Source organism: Rhinolophus sinicus, chromosome 14 (genome assembly GCF_057876585.1).
Source record: "Rhinolophus sinicus isolate RSI-liver-muscle chromosome 14, RSI-T2T, whole genome shotgun sequence".
In the NCBI taxonomy this organism is placed as follows: domain Eukaryota; kingdom Metazoa; phylum Chordata; class Mammalia; order Chiroptera; family Rhinolophidae; genus Rhinolophus; species Rhinolophus sinicus.
In genome coordinates, this window is record NC_142514.1 from 25,616,290 (window position 1) to 25,642,573 (window position 26,284).

Sequence of the window (26,284 nt, forward strand, 5' to 3'; positions counted from 1 at the left end):
CAACACTTCATTTCTTTTGTTATTAAATAATGTTATTTTTTATGGAGGTACCATTGGGTACCTCCATAGATGTAGTTGTTCACTCACAGTTGATGAGTATTTGGGTTGCTTCAATAGTTTTCAAATTTTTAAAAAAATAGTGAATGTTTTAAAAAGTGGACAAATACTCCTGCACCCCTCCCCCCAACACACACACACACACACACACACACACACACACACACACACACACCAGTATTACAGCAGGTGCATAAACGTGCTGAACAGGCACATACAACAAGACAAGAAGAATGCATTCCAAAACATGAAGAGGGCTTCTCTCTGAGTGGTAGGATTATGGGTGACTTTCATTTCCTTCTTTGTGCTGTTCTGTATTTTCCAAAAGTTCTGCAGTGAGCATGTGTCATATTTCTCATCAGAAAAGCCATCATGTGATTGTGTGTTTAAAGGAAAATAAATGATCAAAATACCACATGACCCAGCAATTCCATTTCTAGGGATGTAAATTTGGCAAAAGTCAGAGATACATAAACACCTTTGTGGATAAGGATAGTCTTGACATGCTATTGAAAAAAATAGAAACAACTTAATGTTCCAAAGTGAGATAACTCAACATATCAAAACCCACCAATACGGCAGAACAACTTGCGGCATTAACAGTCAGAGTATAGGATAGTATAATGTGTTGGGGATTTGCTTCCAAATAATATGGGAGGGGTGGCTATGAAGGGGGTATGAATTGGGCAGGATGGGCCACGGGTTACTGGGGTGAGGTGGGGGCTACACAGGGACTCATTCTCACTAAGTGTATATGACAGACATTCTCCGCAATAAAATATTATTTTTAAATCACAGTATAAGTAAGACAAAAGTCACAAATCAAGGTAGTACAATTAGAAAAGAAGCACAATATTATTCGCAGATGTTTATGACCACATTCTTAAAAACTCAAGAGAATCAGATGAAAACCTAGCAGAAGCTAAACAGCGAGCTGATCAAAGGGCTAGGATGCAAACACAGAAAAACGTGTAGTCTTCCTCTATGGCAGCAACAAACCATGAGAAATTATAAGGGAAAAAAAGAGACCCTATTCACAACAGCAACAACAAAAAAATAAAATAGTTTACAATAAATGTACAATTCCTATATCAAGAAAACTACAAAACTTTACTGGGGAACATAAAAGACTTGAATAAATGGAGAGGCATAACTTTCTCCTGGAGAGGAAGACTCAATATTGTAAAAATGTCAGTTCTCCTCAAATTAATTTATAAATTTAATGGAATTCCAATTAAAATCAGAAAGGACATACCAGAAGGGCATACACCAAAATTTTAACAGAGGTTCATTTGAGAAAGGCGAAAGATAATGGATTGCTTCTGCTTAGTGCTTTTCCCCCCAAGTCCTCTGCATTGAGTGATAACTTTGGTAATAAGGAAAAAACCTTTAAAAAGAGCTCTTAAAGAATACTTAATGACACAGGAAATGCTCATCTTTTCTTCCCCGCCTCCCAAGCAACAAAATCATACTACAGTATGATATCTATTTATTAAACCAAAAGCATATATTTATATTTATAGCAAAAAGACTGGAAGGATTTGTATCAACATGTTACCAGTGAGTATTTCTGAGTCAAAGGGGTTTATGGAGACTTTGAATCTTGCTCTTTGTATTTTCTTGATTATTTCCAAATGATTTACAATAGATATGTACTATTTTTATTATTTTAAAATGTAGAAATTAAAGAAGAGAGCCTGGGGAGAAGTCTGGCCATTATACATCCCAAATGAGGGTCAAAGGTCGTGGGACAAAGCCATTTCCTAGGGCTTTACACCTTCTTCCAGGCCTCTACACCTTGGCAGGTAAGGGAAATAGGAGAGAGAGAAGCTGGTATCTCACAAGGGTAGTGATACATCTCAGCCCCTGAGACCCACCACGCCCAGAGACAGAGCTCAGTCTCAGACCACAGTTCAGTTCCATAAACACACCCCAATCTCTGCCATGTACCAACCTGTCACTGGGTACTGAGATACCAAGAGAAGTCAGCGCTGGGTCCCTGCTACCCGAGAGCACTCAGCCGACAATAACCAGCATATGTGTGGAGCAGTAGTGGAGAGGTTCCCAACTCAGGATCCAGTGACAGCCACACCTCAGTCTGAACCCTAGTTCTACCCTAGGAAGTTATTCAGTCTCTCTGAGACTCAGTTTCTCCATCTGCAAAATGGGGTGCATACTTCCAAGGGTTGATTCTTATGGGTAAAAAAGAAAACTAGTAACTAAATTCATGGTACACAGCCAAGAGTTCTCACAGGAGAAGAGAAGCAATGCTGTTTAGAAAAACAAAATGAATTTTGAACTTCCACATTCTAGGGCAGGGGTTGACAAGGACCAGATAAATATTTTGGCTCTGTGGACCAGATGGTCTATTCAACTCCTCCACTGTAGCATGAAAGCAGCCATAGACATCATGTAAACAAATGGGTATGACTGAGTTCCAATAAAACTTTATTTACAAAAGCAGGTGGTGGGCGGGATTTGGCAGTCCATGCACTCTGGCTATAGTTTGTCCCCTGTTCTAGGGGAAGGGCAGCCTTTATCTCAGTGATAAAAATACCTTAGGGCCTATATGGAGAAGATACGATTATGATAGTACTAAATTGCTATGCAAAAAAAAATACTAAAATGGGACGTTGTTGAATGGGGAGGATGGGACAGAAGGGCCTAAGAGAAAGGGAATAGGTAGGAAGTGGGTCCAAAAATGAGAGAAAGGAGAATATCACCCAGGCCCAAAGGCAGGCAAGGCAGGTAAGAAACCTTTCACGGCGGGAAGGAGCATGTTAGCAGTGATGCTCGATGCTCCCTTTCCAGTTAGCTTGCACTGTGCGGTCACCTCCCTTTCTTACAGGAGCCCATTGGTTAGGAAAGTCTGCCACAGAAAACTGACACCAACTTGTGCTTTGGCGAAAATGACGGGCGGTGGGCAGTGCCCAGCCCAGGGTGAAGCAGGGCAGAGAGGACAAGAGGTGCAGGAAGCGGATTGAGACAGGAGATGAAAAATTCAGCAGAGAAGGAAGTTGGAGCAAGAGGTGCTTAGGAGAAACGGAAAGCCCTGGAGCATTCTCACAGGTGAGAGAGACGCCCACCACCCCCAAATGCAGCGTAAGGATCGGAGTCATTCTACTTGAACATGTAAGGGCAAGGTGACCCCAAAAGTGTTAAAGTCTTGGGACACCCAGGCAGCAAATATTTGGGTACAACACAGAGGTTCAGAGAGTGGGTTCTGGGTTTGAATCTTAGTTCCATTCATAGGCTGCCCTTTTCTCTAGAGAATTGTTCTCAGTTGCCCAGAAGGTTACATCAATCACCTGTGCCCTGGGGGCAGTCTGCAGCCAATGACTGACTAATACTGGGGCTCCAAAGAGTGGAGATAACTCTGTGGTGGGTGTATGCTCCAGAACCCCCAACACCCTCCCCCACTGCATCAAGCAAAGGCCAGATTTTCCTAAGGACACATCTTTGCCTCCAGCCCTGCCCCCCAGCTTTGATCCCTCCCTACTGGCTTTTCCTAAAGAGCACTCTTCCCCTCTATCGACCCCATGCATCCGAATCTCTGCCTCAGGCTCTGCATCTAGGGGTCCTGACCTCAGATGGGGGTGACATTACTTCGGAGGAAGTACCGACCACATTTAGCCTTTCATGATTATGGAGGAAGAGAAGAGGGCACTAAACCTGGTCAATTAATAAACGTTGAGGGTTCTTTTTTCTACCCTCTTCCTTTTGCGTCCTCTTGCCCCTCTTCCTTTGTGCAGGGGGCTTCAGAAGCTCAGGGTCTGAAGGGCTGTGTTCTGATTCAAGCTCTGCTTCACGGAACAAAGGCTGCTTTGGGTCTTGGCTTCTGGAGAGAGCAACCTACCCGCCTCAGAGGCCGCTCCCCCATTCCACTGGCTCCTCTTCATTTTCTTTCTTCCCATCCATTCCTCATGATCGCTATTTAAAGAGGCTAATAAGTAGGTTGGCACCATTGATTAATGCATAAACTTAATCATGATTGCATAGTGTAATTGGCATTAATTTGAAGAGCCAGTTCATTATGAAAATAATTGTCACTGCTTTCTGCTTTAATAAAATGGAGCAGACACACCAGGGATGGGGTCTGAGGGTCTGAGGGAGTGTGTGTGTGTGTGTGTGTGTGTGTGTGTGTGGTGTGTGTGGTGTGTGTGTGTGTCTGTGGTGTGGTGTGTGTGTGTGTGTGTGTGTGTGTGTGTGTGTGTGTGATGGATCCCAGAAGATGTAAACAGGGGGTGGAGCACAGGTGCAGCTGGAACATTTTTTCAAACAAAATCTTGAGTGGAAATCGAATGGTTAAACAAATAGTAATGATAATAACAACAAGAACAACACATCGTGTCAGAGACGATGCTGAGTGCTTTCTACCCACTTCATTTAATACTCGTAAGAACCTCTACAGCCACATTAGAAGCTATTATTGCCCCATTCTACATAAGAGATAACTGAGGCCCGGGGGGGTTAAGGATGTTGTTAAAACTACTAAATGGCAAATTCTCTTCTCTCCTACAACCAAAGCCAACTTCCGAGAGCCAATAGTTAAATTTTTGGAAATTTTGAAAAACAGTTATTAAACTCTTGGCAGCTTGAAATAGGCCACAGTGAAAGTATTTACACCACAGAAATAAGCAGATGCTACAAATTAGGACTTTTTTCTGGAGAGCACATTCATTAGCCCACCACTGCCCAAGCCCATTTCTATCATCTGGGCTCTTAGAGACTTGATGCCACCGTTCCTGAAAAGGCTCTGTAGTCCCCAGGGCCCTGCCAAGCACCACAGCATAAGGACAATTGCTCAGACCTAACCTTACTTACAGACAGTGGAATTCAGGGCCGGGAGTGGGGGGTGGAGGGATGGAATTGGCTGTGCCAACTGGAATCAACTTCCTTCTTGCTCCTTCTACTATGTTTTGAGAAACATTCTGTTGTCATATGTTTTGAGAAACATTCTGAATACCCTAAGCATAAATGCCCATATGTTTAAGATTGCTTTTCTTCCCTCTCTGGAAATGTGCCCAAATGGTGGAATTTCCCTGCCTCCCAGGTAAGCATGCTATGGTGGCCTGTGTGAAGCTGAATGTGACCGCAAAAATCAGGAGGAAGGGTTGTCATTGCTGCTCTGCCTCGCCTCATCATTCAGGGCAAGGGTCCTAGAGACAGCTCCCTTCCTGTCCCTCATTGTCTGGGCAGATGGCCCTAGAGGTCCCCCAAGGCACAGGTCCCAGGGCAGATGGAGCTGAAGGCTGGGTCCCTTGCTTAAGCCCATGACCTCAAGACCATCTAGGGCCGGTCTGGAGTCTGTTGAGATTTTTCTTTCTCTTGAACAACTTTGTGCTCTTGAACTTGGCCCTTGTAAAAGCAGCCTGGCCAGCCCAGCTCTGAGCTCAGTGAGCAAGGGAGGCTCAGGCAGGGCCTGCAGCACGCTGCCACCGTCTGCCTCGCAGTCAAGTCCCAGGAGACATTCACATGCCCAGCACCAAGCCCAGGCACAGTCTGTCCTCTGGGTCCTGAGTGTACTTTCTTTATCTAGTCTGCTTTGTTCTTCTGAAGTTTCCAAGGTGTCGTCGACTAATTGAGATCCTGACCAGTGAGACTGTTGCCAACAGCCTCTTCCTGGGGCCACCTCCCTGGCTGTTCTGATCAGGGTTCTCTCTTCTCCCTGCCAGAACCCCTGCGGCTCTGCAGCCTGCGGGTTAAGAGCCAGGCTCTGCTCTCTGCTGCACCTTAGCTAGCCTTTCAGGGGCCCTCTCCGTGCCTTGGAACTTGCTTTTTGGGTCTCTCTGTGCTCTTGTCGTAGCAGGAAGAGGAGTAAGGGAACAAATTGGCTGGCTTTCCCTGATGGACATAGTATATGGTTTATAGAAGGTGAGCAGTGCCCAGCAGAAAAGGTCCAGGGATGGGCTTTCTGAGGTTATAGGCAAGGAAGGGGAGACAAGTATATGTGTCTCTTCTCTCTCTCTCTCTCTCTCTCTCTCTCTCTCTCTCTCTCTCTCTCTCTCTCTCTCTCTCATTCATTCCCCAAGCAGTTTATTGGCTACCACTGTGAAGGAGGCACCAAGCTGGGCAGTGGGTGAGTCAGAGAGACCAGACATACTCTCAGCCCTTCAGGAGCTCATTGCTTGAAGAAGAGATGAGAGGAGGGGCATGAAGAAACACTATAAGGATAACAACTCTCCTTATAAGAATGGCATACAAAGCTGGGGAGACTCAGAGAGGAGAGTGTGGGGTAAAAGTCTTCATGGAGGAAGCAGCATCTGACCTGCTTAGAGCTAACATGTGCAGCGAGTATGGCAGCCAGCGGGGGAGAGGCTGGTCTTGGGTGTGTATCAGGGGCATGAGAACTTGTGCTAAGACAGGGCCAGTTGGGGGAGGGAGGGGCCAGGCAGGAAAGGAGCTACAGGGCTTGCTTTTCAAGGACTGGGCAGAGATGAGATGAGGGAGGGAGGTGGGGTCTGGGAGAGGGTGCATCGGGAGATGACTCCAGAGTCTGGAAGTTCAGTTCAGTATATGGACTCGGCAGCCAGATGGCCTGGCTTGGAAATGACCCCACGGCTCTCCGGCTGAATGTCCTTGGGCAAGTCCCTTCTCTGCCCTACGCATCTGTTTCATTATCTGAAGACAGGGATATTAATAGCACTTACAACATAGGGCTGTTTTGAGGCTTAAATGGCATAAATCAACCAAGGCACATTGTGAGCCCTCGATAAGAGTAAAGCATTATTATGAGGTGACAGGGAAGCTGGGGGGGCCTTTAACTGAGATGAGGGCATCCAGAGAAAGAGCAGATCTTAGGAGAGGATGTGCACTCTCGTGGGGTCCCAGGGGAGGGGCTCCTGATTGAGTCCCAGGGCCTAGTGGCAGTTGTTTTAATTGATCTGGTGATATGTGGAGCTTGTCTGTACAACAAGTCAAATATTGCAGAATCGACCGAGTCGGGAGGATGGCTGGAGGCTTCCTTTGCTGCCCAGAGACCCTGATGACCGATGGGCTGTCATCAGGCGGAGGAGCAGGAGGCAGAGCTGCTGGGGAAAGGGCTGGGAGGGGGGTGCTGCAGAGGGCCCCAGTGAGCAGTGAGCGCCCTTGCCAGAGGGGCGGGAGGACGGAAGATCTGGCATCGCCAGACACTGGTGGGGCCATCCCACCTCCTAGCTGGGCGGAGCCATCACACAGCCCACGCTCCCACACATGCCCACAGCAGAAAGGCCAGCCCTAACCTTGGCCTTCCAGGCCCTTCTAGGTCCAGCCCAACCTCTCTCCAGCCTCAGCTCCTCCAGGCAGCATGTCCTCCACCCACACTAGCTTCTCACCCTTCCCTCCATGTTTCCGACCCTTCGCATGTGCTCTTCCTCTGCCGGGAGCACTATTTCTTCTGTTTCCTCTTTGCAAACCTGGCTTCCCGATTCGTCTTCTGCGCCTTGCAGCAGACACTGTCCTTATGCCCTTTCCCACTCCAGAGGCCACCAGCACACATTTCCCCTGCCTGCCCCGGGCCTGCTCCGGCAATGGTGGAGGCGTGACCAACATAACACAGACCACAGGAGCCAGGGGGTTATGGGCCCAGGAGCCAGGGGCAGGTGGACGAACCCCAGCTTCCTTGTCCCTCCCTCAGAGGCACAATTTCGGGGCACCATCTGCAGTTTCTCAAAGGGCGCCAGCAGGGCTGAGCCTGGCCACCCACAGTGTAACCACCTACTCACACACCTTCCTGCCCTTCCCTCCCTTTCCTGGGCATCCCCATGCTTCCTGGTGGCATCTCCCAGAGAAACCACTCCCACCCTAGTCTTTGTGGCAGGGCCTGCATTTGGGGGTCCCGGACTCAATCACCTTCCCCAAGCTCCGAATTCCTTTTGCTATGTACCCTCACATGTGTTGTGATGTATCGTGTGCCCCCCTCCCCCATTCGGCTGTGGTCATCTGGAGGGTGGGGACACCCCTCAGCCGTCCTGGCATCTCCTTCCTGTCCCCAGTGCCTGACACACTATCAGCAGAGAGGATGTGAAGACATGTTTGTTAAATATAAGTGCACGTGCATGTACACGGACACACACACACACACACACACACACACACACTGCTTGTTTTGAAAAGCTAATTCCAGTTCAGGACTTTGATACCTAAGTGACAAAGCAGAAAACACACAAATATCCTTCACACCATCTCCTATGACGCTGCTCAGCCAGGAGGTCCTGCAGCTTTCAAACCCAAGCCCCGCAATGCTGGGCTCTGCCCAGATGAGGAAGCCGCCACTGAGGCGCCCGCAGTAGGCCCCGCCCCTCACAAGGACAGACAGAGTGCTGTGTGCCTGCTGACGTGCTTGGGTGCCTGTATGGAGACGGCCTGGTTCTCCCCGGCTGGAAGAACCAGCCCTAATTGGGGCTCATCACCAAACCCTGGGGCACCTGCTACACAGTGGTGCCAGCAGCTGGAACATAGATAGCCCTGCCTCTGGCAGCCCCTACGCGCTAGCCTATCTGCCCACAGCCCTGCCCTGAGAATGCCAGGAGGCCCAATCTCAGGCCACTCCAGATATGGCGTGGGCAGAGGCAAAGGGCACAGGGAGCAGAAGCCGGAGAAATTAGTGGAGGAGAAAGAGGCAGCTCGTTCTGCGTTATTACTCCCATCCTCATCTGTTTTAAATATCAATTGCTATGCAGGTTAAACACTTATTCAGATGCCTTTTAGCTTAAAAGCAAGTTAATTGATCTCTGGAGATCCTGAATGAACAGTGAAGAAACTGCACTAATTATAGAATCAACTTCCACTTCTCTATTTTGTTTTGTTTCTTCTCTGACAATACTGCTGGAGTGACAGAAAGGGGCCTGGTAGACAAAAAACATGTTGTTTTCATTAGGCTGCAACAACAAACACAGCCTCTCCCTGCCTCCTCCCACTCTGGGATGAACTCTCCCAGGTGGGCCTCCTGGCCACACCTCTCCCCGGTGGGAACTCTCAAAGGCAGCACTTTATGCTGCTGAAAATACCAGCTCAGTTCACGATTAGCCAGAACCTACCACAGTCGTCTACCCTCTTTCCACCCACCCTGCAGGCCTTCCCCACCCCTCCAGAGAAAACCCGCACATAAATGGGGCTAAAGCTGCTTCCACTTTCTGCTGACGTACTCTGACCTCCTCTGGGGTCTTAGCTCATGACTTTGCACTGGCCTCCCGGAAATAGACGGTATAGCCCAGCTTCGCCTTGGCGTCCTCTGGTCCCTCCCACAGCTCCCTGCTCACCTGGAAGTTCCCACGCTGCAGCCCCACGCAGCCTGGACCACACGCAGTGTGGGAGGCTGGGGTTCCTCAGCTGCTAACAGCAGATTGCTCTCTCCTGCCTGGGGAGACGTGTCCTTCCGCTTTCTCTTCTCATCCCACCCAGGTTCTGACTCCATCCACTGTGCTGCCTTGGGTAGAACAGAGAATGGGCACCTCCAGTCTGGCTCGAGGGACAGCTGTGTCCCTGCTATTGCAGTCAGTGTGCAGGGGGTCTAACGTCTTCCGTACACTTGGGAAACTAGAAGTTAAACAAGGCTGAGCAGGTTTCTTTTCTGCAGGACTTCTCCGGGCATTTACTCCGCTCTCGTGCAAATTCTGAGATGGGGCAGAGCAAGCAACATTTCCCCAACTTACTTGATAACCGTGGGAACCTTTTCCGGAAGAGCATCTCACTGGAAACACGCTTCGGGAATCGCTGCATTACAGTGATTTGGGCAAAAGTATTTTCCCTTCTGAGGTGCGAGCTATTTGAAGTGCTGAGCTGGAGCCTTCACATCTCAGTCCGCCCCACACCCCTGGTCCCCAGCCATGAGCGCCGGTGACAAGAGTGAAAGTATGACAGCGACAGTGTCCGATCTACTTAACACTGGGGGTCCAGTGCAACAGGTTTGGTTTGTTACTGGATTGATTCTGGGACACTGCTTGTTATAACACAGCTTAAAGGTGTGATGACTCCGCTAGGTTTTCATTCATGCGCGCGCGCATGCGTGCACCTGGGCAGGTGTGGGCACACATCTCACCTGGGGGAGGGCACAGCAGGGAAGGGAGCCAATTCATCAGCCCAACGCTTTGTGCCTCTCTCCCCAAGGCATTGGGTTGAAATAGAGATTCTGACTTAATTATGATCATTAGCACATGAGACTCCTTGCATCTTCACAAGCTCTCAGCTCATACAAAGGAATTCCCGTCACCTTGTCCCCCACTGACACCGCTGATAGAAGCTTTCATCTACTCAGCCCTTCCTTCATTCAACAAACGCTCAGGAAACACCTCCCTGTGTCAGGCACCGGGCACACAGCACATAACAGTAGGGGAGCCCTCTACCTGGGTAACACAATGTTTCCTCAAAGTTCTTAATGTAGGTTGAAAATGTGCTTGTTATCTGGTTTATAGTCTGCTTCTCCCTGCCCCCCCCCGCCCCACCACCACGAGAATATAAGCTCTTTGAGCATACAGATGTTGTCCATCACTTTCTCTCCAGTGCTAGAACAGGACTTGACACATAGTAGGCACTCAATAAGCATTTCTCAACTATGTATCAATATGTATGAAACATACAAATGTAAGCAAGCATAAAATGGCTAAACAACAAAACTCTAGGGAAGGTAACACATGGTTGGCGGCTTTTAACCATAAGGCAGAAGGGGACACCACAACAAGCAAGAAGATAGTTCGGGGCTTTTACACGGTGAGGTGAGCGCAGGGGGGAATTTCTTATAGGAGCATCCAGACCAGAAAGCTGAACATGAATGGCCAAACGCCAGCAAGACTCCTCATGCCCTCCAGTCACCGCCCCTCAGTAAGCCCAGCCCCTCAGTAAGCCCAGCCCCTCAGTAAGCCCAGCCCCTCAGTAAGCCCAGCCCCTCAGTAAGCCCAGCCCCTCAGTAAGCCCAGCCCCTCAGTAAGCCCAGCCCCTCAGTAAGCCCAGCCCCTCAGTAAGCCCAGCCCCTCAGTAAGCCCAGCCCCTCAGTAAGCCCAGCCCCTCAGTAAGCCCACGGTGGTTTGTAAGGGCAGCACAGCAGGGGCATTCTCAGAACTGGAGCAAAGTTTCGCTCTCAAAATTTGCATGGAGCGTCAGCAACCAGGGAGAAAAAGAATAGCTTGAATTTTTAAAATATAGGTTTAAAGATGCTGTCCGCTAAACCCTGAACTTTGAACAAATGCGAAGACAGAATTTTCTGTATAACCATCTGGTATGGATGAGCAGAGGTACCAACAGCAATTCAGGAGTCATAAGACGGATTCTATTAATACTACGCTTCTCATTTTGCGTTCAGAGGAGGAAACGGAAGCTCAGAGAAGTTAGTGATTTGTCCAAAATCACACAGCTTCTACAGATCAGGAGTCCTGCTCTGTTTTGGTGTGATTAAGAGCCTAAGGCCTGTAAACAGTACACGGGTGAGGAAATGGAGCATCTAGCCCAGAACCAACATGGAAGCCCCTTCCTAAGCCTTGTCTGGGAATGGATCTCACCAGGTAGTTACCACCAGCACCCAGAGTCCTTGAATCTGTAGGTTATTCATAAATTCGTGTTGTTAGATGTATGTTTAACTATTTAGCAAATGGTGTGTGGTTCTCATTCTACCGTATGGGTTCAGTCGTTTCCAACCCATTCTTTCATTGCTTTAAAAGGTTCTAATTAACAACAGCAGCAACAACAACAACAAAACCCTTCGGGTATTTCCAAGTAGAAAGAATTAGTCCATGAGAATCAACAAGTGAAATCTTGTTTTCCAGAAGGACAGATCAAGTAAGTGCCCTTCCACAATGGGCCCCGTTCGTGCCTGGGTGGGCTGCCTGTCATCCTCTCCCAGGAGAAGGGTGTTCAGCATCACCCCCAAATGCACGCTGCCTTTGATGAGAGGCTGACAGTCTCCAGGCTGTGGCGGAACAGGCGTTGGTCTGAGGAAGGATCTCTGTCCTGTGATATGCCTTCAAGTCCTCCCCAGTTGCTCCAACACGACATTTCTGAACTCAGATATAACAGGTCCTCAAGTAGCTCCATTTCATCCAACGGCATTTCGTTATAACAATGAGATGCCGTATGAACTTAAGTCCTCTTTATATCGATTAGCCTAGGGTAAAATTGGCTTTGTTATACGTCATTTCACCGCAGTTCCAAGAATCCATTGACAATGTTAAGTGAGTACTTCCTGTGCAGTATTTTCTCCCCAAACCTACTCTTTCCCTGGACTTCCCATCTCAGGGAAGGGCACTGATGCCCTTTAGGGGTCCAGGCTGAAAATCTTGGTGTCATTTCTAGCCCCCATCTCCCTCATTTGAACAAAGACTGAATTTGGGGCTCCCCTGCCCAATGACTCGGGGACCTACCTTTCCTATCTCCATCATGACCCTCCAGCGCACACCCTGGACCATGGCACGAGCGTTTTTATGCTCTCCCTCCTCCCCCTCCCTCTTCTCAGTCCACTCTCCAAGCACTTGCCCCAGTGAATCCCAAAGCACCAACTCAGTGGGCCTGGCACTCTGCCTCACACCCTCCCTGCCTTTCAGCTGCCAGCCTTCCTATTATAAAAGCTATGAAAGAAATAAACAGGGTGAGATGATAGTGAGTGCCTAGAGGGGACTGTTCTTTATGACTCTCCCAAGGGAAGTTCAATGCAACAAACATTTATTGGTATCTTCTCAGTGCAGGGGAGTGGAAAAATGGATGAAATGGATGAGTCCGTCATCTCCTCGGGTTGCTCACAGACTGAAGAGGGAGAGTCAAATAAAGAAGTAATTAAAAATAGGGTGATGACTGCTCTGTTGTGATAAATGCTAAGTTTTTTAGGAAATGAAAATGGCCAGGAGAAATCCCAGAAGGCTTCTTAGAGGAGGTGATATTTAAGCTGGGATTTGAAGTGAGTAGAAGCTGATTGAGCAGAGGCGTAAAAGTGCTAAATGAGCAGAGGACCAGTAGGAGTGGAGCATGAAAGAGCCTGGTGATTTCAACAATCAGGCAGGGGTCAGGTATGGTTATGCGCTTCCTCCCTGTCCCCCCACCCCCACCCCGCCACCTACTACACCATCTCCTCCTGGGCATCAGTTTTTCTCAGTCCCTGACTCAAAAAGATGTGCTGCCTTGAGAAACTGCTGCTCCTTTCTCCAGTGCTGCTGTGCTCTGCTCACAGCTGACACATTGGGATTACGTCTCCACAGCATCTCCCAGTAAGTATTGGGTCTGCCAGTAAGCTCAGCCATGGAGAACCGGAGAGAGTTGTGGGAATGCACAGTGCCCAGGGCCTCCCAGGGCCTCCCAGGCCCTGCCGCTGCCGTCGAGCATCCTCATGAGGAGAGGCACACGGTGCAGAGAGCAGGACACAACGCTCCTCCTACCCCAACAGCCAGCGCCAGACTGGCCGTCAACAGAAGCACGCGGGCTTGCTTCTGCTGGATGTAGCTTGGCTCCTAGTTCTCAAGAGCAAGGCCTATGTCCCACCCCCCACTCAGCCCTGCCATGGGCCTAGGACCACAGCCGAGCAAGGCTGGGAGGGAATTAGGGAGCTGCAGCGAACTAGTTCCTGAAGCTCGTCTGTGCTGATTGTGTGCCCTGGCTCTGGGAGCTCATCTTGTCCTGCCTGGCTCACTTGTCTAATGCCTCAGTTTCCCTAGAGGGACCAGGGCATAATGGCCTGAAGTCAGACTGCTTTGGTGCGCCTCATGTCCCAGCTTAGCTACTAACCAGCTGTTACTCACCCTCTCTGTGTGTCAGTTTTCACATCTGTGAAATGGGGGTTTCGCCTCCCAGTGCTGTTTGGCAGGTTAGAAGAAATTCTGTACATAAAACCCTCAGCCCAGTGCCAGCAGAGTGCATGAGCTCTGTGGCCTCTGAGTCTCCCTTTCTGAGGCTCTCTGCCTGAAGTTCAGGGTAAGGTCTGCCCCTGAATTTATAATTCCTGGGCCAGCCTCACCTTTTGTCCATGCCTGATCCCCATCTGCTGTGGGGATAGATTGCGGGTCCCCCAGCTTCCTGTGTCTATCTATCCAGCACCTGCCCCTTCTCCCTGAATCAGGTGGGTCCTGACTGCTCATACCCACCTGAAGTTACCTGGGGTCAAGTCTCCCCCATGCATCAGCTCCATACTCAGCTCAGTTCTCCTTTGAGGAGGTTGAGCTGAGACCTGTCCCTGGCGTCTCTGGGCCCCTTTAAGAGGAGCCATGACTGCCCCAGTGCCATTTCCCACATGCAGCCTGGGTTTTGCTCCAGCCAAGGCCCTTACGCTGTTTGCCTGGTAATGGTTGGGGGAGTGAGCTGACGGGCAAAAAAGAGGCTCCATTTCTCTATGGGACCAATTTGTGAGCTTTCAGAGGCAGCTCTCGCTCTTTTCTCCATTTCTGCCTTGTCTCTGCCTGCCTGCTGCTCCCACTCAGTCTACTGGCTGTTAGAATTCTGAAGGAAGCCGGAAAGGTGAGACTCACTGTCTGTCAGCCAGCCAGTACAGAAAACCCATGCCCAGCCAGAGGTGGGGGGCAGAAGGGGAGCAGCCTCTGCAGGACCCAACTGGGAGGGCCAGAGAGAGGTTGAGTCCTGTGGGCAGACAGCAATGCAGAACTGCCCCCTCTGGCGCCCTTTGCTCTTGAAAAGAAACAATAATACCTAGTGGTTAGGAGCACAGCAGGGTTTGAGGCTCAGCTCTGCCCTGCTGGCTGATAACAGGATGGTGAAGTGGTCAGCCATCCTCACTCCTCTGCCCCCTCAGGCTGCATGACCTCAGACAAGCCTGTCATGCTCCGTGGGTCTCAAAGTCCTTAACTACACATGTGGGGGGTGATCTTGCTGGTACATAGACAGAGTCAAATGCTATTTAAGTAGTGTTACAATTTTCTGTGTGACCTTGTAACACTGCTTAACCTCTCTGAACTTGATTTACAGGGTTTTGCGAGGATTGAATGAAATGCGGCACATATAACCCTCAGCAGAGAGCCTGGTGCACAGAGAACTCTGAGAAACAGCAGCTAGTGTTGTTTTCATTACCATATTTCACTGATTCCAAATCATCTTCCCAACACACACACACATTTTAACATCCTTGAAATGGAGATGGGTTTTGCAATAGACGATAAGAAAGCACAGCGTCATAGTTTAATTTGTGGCATTTTTTTCCTTAGGGAAGTACACACCATTATGTATCTTATAGTCAGTGGTGTTACAGAATTTATGAAATCAAAGCAGACCAAGGCAAGAGGGAGAGTTCCCACTGAGGATCTGGCCCTGCTGTGTCCTGAGGGTGGGGTCCTATCCGCCCTAGCCTCCCTCCCATTGCTCCAGCCCCTCCCTCACATCTGCCCTCTCTTTCCTCTACGAGTGAGGCCTTGATGTCCTTTCAGACAGGGACACTTGGAGCCTGAGGTAGAGGCATTGCCTCAGAGAGGCATTTTCATACTGCTCACCCGGCCCTTAGAGGGCGAGGCCCCTGTGACCACAGCACCCGCTGAGGGTAGGTGAGAGCTGGCTGGTCAGGCAGTGGGTGTGCACTCTGACCCAGGCCTCACTGTGTCACTAGGAGGGGGCCACCCTACAGTCCCCCCAGGATATCAGAAAGCCGGGAGCACAGGACACAAACCTGAGCTGGCTGAGTGTCAGTCCCAGAAGTGCAGGTTCAGAAGTGGGACAGGGCACCCCGAGCTCTGGCTGATTCCTGGTTTCTGAGGAAGGAGGTGGAAAGAGGAGGAAGCTGAGAAGCCCAGGAGAGCCAAGGTTTAGGGGAGGTCAGGTCTGTGATATTGGTGGCAGTCCCCACCCCGCTCAGCCAAGCAGCGTTTCCAAACCTCTGATGAAAGTTCTGCTTCTGTCTCAACTATTTCAACCCCTCCCTGGGGATCCCCATCTCTGAACTTCCTGTGACCCAACCACAGGGGACTCTGATTGGCTGCTGCCCCTCCCCTCCCAGACTGGTGGTTACACTGACTGTCACTCCTGACTCCCCAAGGGTAATGCAGACTTTCCGTGTCCTTGGGATCATCCATGATGTGGGGCCATGAACTCATTTAACCTCGAGGAAGGAAATCTCCTTATATGGAGTATCCACTCTAGCGTGGCCCCAGGCCTGGAGTTCACATGGACTTTCTCACTGAATCCTTCCGACAGATGCAAGAGATGGATGAGGAAACTGAGGCTCGCGAGGTGGGGCTGCTTGCCCAGGAAGCAGCGAGGCTGCACTCAGAGCTCAGATCTGTCGCCAGAGGCAAACCCCTGCTCACAGGGCCCCTTCCACTCCTCAGCCATGAGCAGGCATCCTCTTCTGCGACCCAGAACCTGCCACCAAAGTGATGATCAAAGGGAGGAGGTGGCATTTGCCTACAGCCTGGGGTAAAGGGAAGCCGTGCTGCCAGCTGCAGCCTGGGAGTCTGCACGGGGCAGCGAGCGGCACCCCCAGCCCTCACCCTTGGTCTGCAAAGCTCTTAAATATGCAGAACCTCATCTTGTTCTTGGGCAGCCGAGGGCTCCAAGTCACAGGAGGTGACATTGCTCTCCAACAGGTAAGTTGTTCAACAGATGGGCAGTCGAGTGGCAAAGAAATACATTAATAATGTTTCTGGTTAAATTAACTGATTAAAACCACCCCAGGTAAAAATGTACATATCAGCGCTTTGCCCACAGCAAATGAGGAATTAATGGAATATGGCTGCGTCTTTGTAATGAAACACAGACAGGGGCTGTCTGGAAAGGTTTTCTCTCTTCAGCGGCAGCGGCAGGGGGTTGGGAGTGGGAGGCCTGATCCATCTGTTAAAGGGACCTCCACTGATTGGCACAGAGGCAGGACAGGGAAGAGAGGCCCCAGGGGGCTTCCTCTAGCCTGGCTAGAGACCCTAGGAATCTGGAGTCTTTGACCCCTGATTTGCTGAAATCAGCAGAGAGGGCTCAAGGCAGAAGCAGTGGGCCACTCACAAGGAGGTGGTGAGGGGAATACTGAACAGAAAGCAGGATCACAGATTGTGGCTCCAGCTCTGCCTCTGCAGACTTCACACAAGCCAAGTTCCTGACGGGAACTCAGTTTTCTCACCTGTAAACTGGGAGGAGAATAAAACACTCTTCAACACTCTCTCTGAACTCTTGCTTTTTTCACATCACAGACTTCTAGGGTAAATCCCAGTGTTTATCTTGTCCTTACCCTCTGCAGACAACCTAGTGGGGAGCTGAGCCCCATCTGGGGTGTATCCAGACACCCCTACCCTTGTGTGGCTTTTGGGAAACCCCTGTTCTGACACACGCACAAAAGGGCACTCACGTGTCTATGCAGGTGGTGACACGCACACACATGTACATGCATGTACACACACATTCACTGGCTGACCCCACAGGCACACATCTGCCTCCAGGGACCCACACATATAAGCAAGCCTGCACACAGACACAGACACACTCAGAGGTCCCACACACTTAACACAGCTGAAAGGAAAGGCGAAGCCCCGTCATGGCTGTGTACGGTCAGGGGCATGGGGCACAGGCAGGAAGGGCACATTCCTGACACAGTGCTAGAGGGGAGGGGCAGGGAGGGTGCTGCTGGGGCAGAGGATCAAGGGATACTTTTCTCATCAATGAAACAGGTTTTGTGCCAGGGTTTCAGGCGCCTTCAGAGGCTATGACCCAATTCAGGCAAGAGTGAGCTTTTGCATAAATTAACTAGGTAATCGCATCCCTACTAGGGCGCTTCCCTTGATCCAGAGATCTGCACTGGCTGGAGTCTCACAACTGCAGTCCTGGCTGCACCTGCCCTAAAGCAGGGCTGACGCTGCTCCCACTCCCACAAACACCGCCCCCCCCCCCAAGTCCACTCTGGGCTTCAGGAGCTCTCCAAGGTGCTGATGGCTGAAGGCATGTGTAAAGATTGGCCAAGAGAAGTTGTTTTTCTCCTCCACAGCTGGCCTGCCAGCTGCAGGAAGTGTGGGGTGGCAGGGGTGTGGGTTGGGTGCGAGCTCCACTGTCCCATCAGCTACTCTCTGTCTCTCAGTGCCACGCTGGAGGAGCAGGAGGGAGGCACCAGCCAGAAGCCTCCTAATAACTCCCAGCCTGCAAAGAGGCGCTGTGAGGGGGTCAGCGCTGGCATCACAGTATCATTAACTGTTTACCCTGAGAAAGTTCACACTTCTGGAGGCCGTGCTGGAGCTGTCAAAAACACTGCAAGCAGCACCGGCAGCCCTGCCAACGGTGCCCCCCAGGGCCCAGCAAAACAAATATTTAGCAGGTGCCTGGTTCTCTAGCACATGTGCACACAACTACTCACATGGGGCACAGCATGCCAACACACAGATACGAGCATCCACACAGACTTACTCCCCAGACACACACAGACAGCCAGAGGCAAACATACCATCAATACACAAAGAGGTACCCACGTGCAGACCCGCACACACAAGCCCACACTCTCAGGACAATAGGATAATATCATATGTATTGAGTGCTTACTATGTGTCAGGCATTATTTCCAAGTGACTGATACCCACCATCTAAGCTGACTCCTGACGATCCTACATGCTGGGCAGTAGCAGTCTCCCGTTTTTTCAGATAATAAAATTGAGGCTCCAGCAGGCCATAGCTAGTGCTCTCACCATTTACTACGCTGACACACACCTGCCCACCCAAAGGCACATGACACTCAGATACACAAACACACACAGACACAGATACACAAGCACACAGAGGCAAATTTGGACTCACACTCCTGCGCATTCACAGAAACACACACACACACACACACACACACACACACACACACACACACACACACGGCACAACCACTTCCCTCCCTGCCCATGTACCCTCTGCCTCAGCCCCGCCCACCCCAGGGGCCCGGACACACTGCCCCAGGGAGCCAGTTCATGCCCTCTGAGCCGTTGGCCTGCAAGCTCCCCAGCGTCTGGCCAAGCTACCTGGCTGACGTCAGTAACAGCGTGGGCAGCTAATAAGAGAGTAGGCTTTGATGGGGAGTAAGTCCAGATGGTGGCAGTAAGTCCCAAATGTTGTATGGAAACAAACAAGCCTGCTGAAATTGAGGGCTTGGCTCCAGCCTGGCCCTGTGGAGTGGCCCTCCCAGAGGCTTGGGCTCTGATGCCGTTGCAGACAGTGTGGACACTGCCATAGGTCAAGCCTGGCACAAGAGCCTGGCAACAGAGGAGGACGGCTCAGCTCGGGTGCCTGGACTTCTCCAGAGCCCGAAGCAGCTCAGCAAAAGGCTAGTTGGGCCCTAGCAGCCCAGGGGAGGGAAGGATGATCAGTGCTGGTGTGGTGAGAGCCTGGCCAAGGAAGCCGAAGCATCGCCCCGGGTCCAGCCCGCATCAGCCGGCCCCACGTGGGCACCCAGGGCTTGCCCTGTTGTCTCCAGGCCTCTCTGAGTGCCCTCTGCTGGGAGTCCCCACTACTGATGTACCAGAGCTCTAGTCACTGATTTCCAAGGTCACTGCCTGCTGGTTCTCAAGGTCACTAAAGATTGATGCTTTAGACCAACTTCTCCCTAATTTTCAAGGTCATTACTCACTGACACCCAAGATCACTGCACGATGATTTGGGTAGTCATTGGACAGAGATCCTGAAAACCACTTCTTGCTGACCCCTGAGATCACAGTGATTCCTGGGGCTGGCCCCAAGCATTCCTACTTCTACTTAAAGAAGACCGAACTTTGCCCTTTGCCTGACCCTTTGGGCTCCTGACAAAAAGGCAAGCACCCCCTAGCAGTGCAAACTTCCTGACTAGATGGTTAGCATCACAGAACGGGGTAGGGTGGTGGTGGTATACACTTCAGGTGAACTCGGTAATTTATACACAATGTACACCCTTGAGGCTCCTCCCTTTTTTTCTTCTCTCTCTCTCCCTTTTTTCTTCCCCCAGCCCCACCTCATTTTTTTAGCAGGATCTCCCAGGCCTACTGAGAAGGAATCTACTACTGTCTCCCAGGCCAGAGCAAGGGCCTCCCCACATCTCAGACTCTTCAATTTCTTATATTCACTCTCATTTTTTGCTCTTGAGAAAAGCTCTCATTAACCTACCCTCTGATCAAGTAAGTAACTGAGTCTGCATGGGTTCTCCTGGGGAATTTGCATGACAAGAGGTAGTAAGCCACAGAAGTGAATCTAAGAGTAGAACTTCAGGCTACAAGAAGCTCCTTCCTGGAGCTCAACAGACACATCTCCCTTCCCCAGCTACTGCCTGAATTGCTAAGCAAGGAAAACATACACAAATAAAGTGTCATGTCCTGACATTTGATAATTTAAGTTGAATGTCAAAGAGCATCTGCTTAATTACACACGGAGCTGTGTGTGAGCACGAAGAGACAGGCTCCAAGGGAGGCAAAGACCCCCGTTCAAGAGCACTAACAGCCATGCAGCCCAGGGCAGGCAGACGCGAGATTTGTCTTTTGAGGTTAAATTAAAGCCCACGTTTCATTTTTTGATGCAACCCAATTCTTCTCGTTTTCTCCATCTACCTCCAAAAACTGGGGCCTTAAGTGGAAAAGATGCATCGACTAGCAAATGCAATTCAACAAATATTATGACATCCTGTTTATCACGAGCCCTAAATATTTAACGGTTCAACGTTATGGGCTTTTCATTTTGTTTTATTTTCTTTTTTGCCAGACGCGATGCATTTAGCACTAACCGGCCCCCGTGCCGTCGCACCGCCAGCGTCCTAGTTTGCAAAATGAACAAAGTGAATTTCGTTCAGGTGTTTGTGACCTCAGTCTATTCGGGCCACATTGCCTTATATCAGCTCTGCCCAGCTGGCATTCTATGAAAAAATAAAAGTGAGACAGAGGGAGAGAAGGGGGGAAAGGGAGGCAAAACTGGAGAGGGTGGTAAAGCCTCTGTCGGTCAATTCATTTCTGTTTAATCCATCTCCGTGCTGCAGAAAGCTCCTTTGTGGTGATGGGACCAAAGGTCGGTAATAGATTTCAACAGGTTCCGAGAGGCTGTTGGCTGCTTGGAACCGAGTGGGAGCGTGTGAGGCTCCCTGAGAGGCGGGGGAGAGAGATAATTGGAGACCCGGAGCCCCCGTTTGCCCTCTGGTGCCTGATTTCACAGATTGAAGAAGAAAAAGAGATTGTCAAGAATTCCGCCTCTGGAATTGTGCGTGAGAAGGAACGAGAGCAGAGGTGGGGGCACCAGGCGTCGCCTGGACCCCTCAGGAGCTGCTGTCACGTGGCCACTTGTCCTGCTCTGGGTGGGCTAGGAGGGAGGTGATGGAGTCCCTGAGCCAGGCTGGCTGGTTGGAAACTGCCTCTGGAGAGCTGGGAAGGCTTTAGAGTCATCGCAGAGGCTCTTTCAAGGCTGTCTCGATGGAAAGGCACCCACCCACTTGGAGTGGGGGCAAGGAAGACGTGAGTAAAGGCAAGGGCCAGGGGAGGCAGATACTGAAGTAAATTTGCCAGCTGTTCTCTGCAAAACCCCTCTGAGTGAGCAATGCATCTGTAATAAGACAAGAAACTCCTACAGCCACTGTTTAGCCCAGAGCTCCCTCCACCCCAGGGATGCAGGCCTGGGGGACCTAAGTGGACTCCACATCATCACTCAAATCTTCTGCTGTGACGGCCCAGGTGAACAAAGGGGGGGTGTTACCTGTCTGCCAGATGTGTCTGAACAAAATGGCAGTGACCTAGAGCAATGAGGTCAACCCCTGACACACAAAACCACTGGCTCCCAACACAGGGCTCAGAGCAGTGTTCTGCTCCTGTGCTGGTAGAGACGGCCTGATGGGACATCGTTCTGATGGAAGGTGAGCCAGGCCCCAGGCTGGCTGACCACACCCTGCCGTGCAACTCTCCCAGCTTCCCACAACACAGAAGTTCAGCCTAGAAAAAAAAATCCCCAAACCTACCTCTTCCACCTCATTCTCTCATATTCCTACTCTCTGCTTTGATCATAGCAGGCCCCTTGCTGTCCCCAGTCATGCAGTAGGAAAGCACTGCATGATGGAGGTAAGATCAGGATATTCTCAAGGAAGGAAAGACCAGGGGCACCTTAGTCAGCTTGGGGGTACTGCTGTGAGAGAACACTTCCTGGAGGGAACAGCACCTGAGCTGAACTCTGCAGAATGGATCACAAACATGAGGACAGCTCACATTTATTCAACACTTACTATGTGCCAGGCACATAATTGGTGCTTTATCGATATGACTTCACTGAATTCTAAAACCTTCCCTATGGGATAGATACAATCATTGTTAGTGTCAACTTGCAGGTGAGGAAACTGAATCGGAGAGACGAAGAGACTCGTCCACGGTCACCTTGTAAGGGCCAGAGCTGGGCTTCAGAATCAGGCATTCTGACACCCACGCCTGTGCTCTGATCACTCTGCTGAACCCCGTGAGACGGTGAGCCTTAAAGACGGGGAGCGTATGATTTATATCTGTACTCTGGTACCCGGCATGGGTTCCAGCGGAGGTGAAGTTGTTGAATACATGGATGGCTACATTGGAGGATGAATGGATGAACGTAGATGTAGTTTGAACCCAAACAGACCTGAGGGGTAACAAGTAGGCAAGATTTCAGTACATTAGTAAAAATCAAACCTTCCATTTGTCCTAGAACAGTCGTTGCCAAAGCACATTTTATGGGGCATGAATTCCTGGAAATGTTAGGCACAAAAGGGTGTCCATAGACGTGTGAGTTTGGAGAACTCTGGGATAAACAAAAACAGGTTTGTGTACTCCAGGGATTCTTAAGTTCTTTGGGCTGGTGAGCATCTCCTGGGACCAGAGCTCCAGCAAACAAAATTTGGGAAGCACCACCTTTGATATATAAGGGAGGGTGTATTCATTATTTATTGCCAGGTAACGAATTATCCCCAAACTTGGCAACTGAAAATAACAAGAAATATCATCTCACACAGTTTCCATAAGTCAGAGATTCAGAGGAAACTGAGTTGGATGATTCTGGCTCAGGGTCTTGCATGAGTTGTAGCGGGATGTCAGTCTGGGCTGCCGTCATCTGAAAGCTTGACTGAAGCTGGAAGAGCCACCTCCAAGATGGCGCCCTCATGTGGCCAGCAAGTGGGTTGGCTGCTGTCAGGACACCTCAGTTACTCACCACATGGTCCCTCCATAGACTCAAGTGTACTCATGGCATGGCTTCCCAAGAATGAATGATCCAAGAAAGCCAGGTGGCAGTGGCAATGTCTTTTATGACCTAACATTAGGAGTCACGGGCTACCAGGACTCACCGTATTTTATTGGTCACACAGGGCAACCCTGATATAATGTGGGAAAGCAATACATAAGGGCATGAACAGCAGGAGGCAAGGATCCCCGTGGGGCCTTCTCGGAGGCTGGCTACCCACAGGGCCTCCTGGTTCAAGCTTCTGGAACTTGGTGACAGGCGTGCATCTCCTCTCTGCAGGTCTGCAGGTATATAGACTTCTATTTTGAACTATCGCAGCCATGTCTACTGGCTACTTAACTTTTACTCATTAGCTGTATTTCTTAACTTCCTAAATCTCTTGACCTTGCGGAATATACATCCTAAGTGTCAGAACTGGAAGCCATGTAGGCCAAACTCTTATTTCACAGACGAGGAAATGGAGGCCAAGAAAAGCAAAGAAATTGCCCAGGGTCACAGAGACAGTCAGTGACAAACCATGCCTTACAGCGTTTGTGGTCCTTCCCCATCACACATGCCTCACAAGATGTGACTATAAATCCATGGCCTGAAATTCCAGAGGTGCGGCACATCTCTACCCAGAGCCTTGACCTTTCTGCAGACCCGACCGCAATGGGCCAAGGAGACGGTGTAAGTGGAACTCTTGTGGAGGTGGGGGTACGGGATGAATATGATGGCATGGGCCCCTCGTAGCCCCATTCATAATTGTCTCATTTCTCTGACTCTGCTACCACCATCCAAGGGCACAACAGGAGTTAGGCGCTTTCTCCTTGAAACCTGCACCTTGAGACCCACCCTCCTCTCCCAACTTGAGCTCAGCCAACTGCGTATAGTAGAACCGACTATCCCAGTAGGTAGGAGAGCTGAATGGGATAGCTGAGTGCCCGTATCTCTGGCATGTCTTGGATAAGCAAGCATATTCCCAGGGACTCTGTCCTGTGGGCACTGGGCCTGGCTTCCGGTCACAGTCAAAGGTGGCTGTGGAGCCACATTTAGCAGGGTCTCCCTTCCAGTCCGTCTGTTGGGACTCAGAGTATTTATCACAAGTTTCGGTAAGCATGTTCTTTCTCTAGAAAGCAAATTTGTCAAATTATTACAGTAGACCTGAGATGACACTTAATAAAAACAGGATAAACAGAAAAATTCAATAAAGAGCTAGACTGAAGAGAAACAGAAACACCTGCCCGAGCTTGCTGCTGAAATTAAGCTCCATCTCAGCTGCAGTCTCCCCTAAAGGAGGCGTAAGTGGGTCCTCGTCATGCCTTCGGTCTCAGCTTAAACCTCATCCCCCTCAAAGAGCCTTCTCTGATCATCTTTAAGGTTTTGTCACCCTGTTGTTCTTCACTGTAAATCCTGTTGTGTTTCCTTCACAGTACTTAACACAGTCTGGTATTATCCATGTGTTTATTTGCTTGTTTACTATCCCTTACAAGACTGCAAGTTGCAAGAGGCCGTGGGCAATGACCATTCAATTCCCTCTCTGTCCTCAATGCCCAGCACAATGCTGGCACTCAGGAAAGGATCGTCCTTGCCTTGGTAGGAGAGCATTTCCCTTGCCATATGCTCGCGAGCTGAGACATCTGGAGGAGCGTCCATCTTCCTAATTTGGCGTCAAGACCAGATGAGAGTTTCTCCAACCCACTTTCTCAGTGTGGCAAGCACATTCCCTTCTGTCGGGGTCTCAGATGCTGTGTCTCCGGCATCTGGCAAGGAGCCTGGCCTGTTCCCCAGCGGGCTGGCTGGGGCTGATTTGCTGACCCCACTCTTGTCAGTCGCCATTTCTTAGGAGTGGACTGTCCATCGCACCTTCATCTTGACTGGCCCAGGCTGGATCTTCCAGATGCTCTTCATCAACCCGTCTGCCTGCCCCCTCCTCCCACTCCATGCTGCCCAGCCCCCCGAGCGGACCCAGCTCTGACCTGGATGCTTGCAGTCATGGCCTGGATTCATCACCCTCTCCCTTTCCTGGGGGAACTTACTCCATGTTTGGAGCTCCCTTGGGGACCAATAGCCCACATATCTACTGGCTTCTCAGCTTGTCCCTCCATCTTTCTCTGGGGCAACGACAAAGGGGCCCCTCAGCTGTGAATTCTGATGCTGACAGTTTCCTGCTGATTTACGTGAACTCTAATTTGACTGATACTAGTTTCTGTGTGACTTAATCTAACTCTTGTTTTAATTTTTATCATGCTACAGAATTTCCACGTGTAGAAAACCAGCCCTGGGTTTGGGTTAGTGCCCAACCTCTGGAAACCGGGTGAACTGGGCACTAACCCAAACCCAGTCTGCTCTGCCCTTTTCCTTCAGGGGACAGACGTCAGAGCACAGAGAGGCAGCATTCCCAGGACCGTTCTTTCCCATGACGGGTCAGCAGTCACAATGACCACATTCCACCCAATAGCTCCTCTTCCGTTAAGAAGCTTCCCGGCTGAAATAAGATTCCTATTTTTTTCCAAACTGCCTCTTCATGTCCATCTTCTCCATCTCCTAAACAAGCTCTACCTTTTCCCTTCATTCTGAAATACTTGAGGAAGAGTAGAGAGGTGGTCACACCTGGTCACTCAGCCTGCGGCATCTATAGTCAGCTCTTGCCTGTCAACACCGTGAGCCAGGTACCAGACGTGTTTGCTCGCTGTTATATCTCTGCCTCACTGGCTGGCATATACGTCTATTTGGAATGAATATACTGGGATGATGGAGGGGAAAAGAGGTCACGGAGAACCCCAAATTGCTGCTAACTGCTAATAATAAAAACATGCCAAATGACACATTTTAGTTGTCAGCTGATTGTGTTACAATCACATCCAACTTGTAGAAACACATTTACCATTCATTCTGCAGTCTGTTACATTGTTTGTTTCCATCGAAGCTATCTTTTTTGTGTGACTAGAGAACAAAGCCTACACTAACATGGTTTGTCACTGAGCAGGCTGAGATTTTTGCTTTCTAAACAGTCTGGCAGCCTGCATGGGTGGAGGTGACAAAGCCCAGCAGCTTGGGGGTCTTGATTTTGTGACCAGCCCCTCCCAGACCGTGCTATTCCTCACCTCTCTGCCAAGTGACCTCATTTTGTTCAAGGTGTCAGACCTCAGTCCACACATGTCACAGCCAGTCAGTCACAAAGGTATTTTCATCG

At 50.1% G+C, this 26,284-nt stretch overlaps 1 protein-coding gene across 2 annotated transcripts in view; it reads right to left on the reverse strand.

The window, feature by feature from the left end:
* The window catches only part of GRIK3 (glutamate ionotropic receptor kainate type subunit 3), a 212,749-nt gene that overhangs the window by 86,148 nt on the left and 100,317 nt on the right, over positions 1-26,284 (reverse strand). Inside the window, exon 1 of one of the 2 annotated variants that reach the window (XM_074334407.2) lies at positions 9,300-9,423. The exons of the other annotated variant lie outside the window; for it this stretch is intronic. The gene's annotated coding sequence lies outside the window, so the exon portion shown is untranslated. Of the gene's footprint in view, positions 1-9,299; positions 9,424-26,284 lie in introns of those variants that run through there. 2 annotated transcript variants of the gene reach the window in all.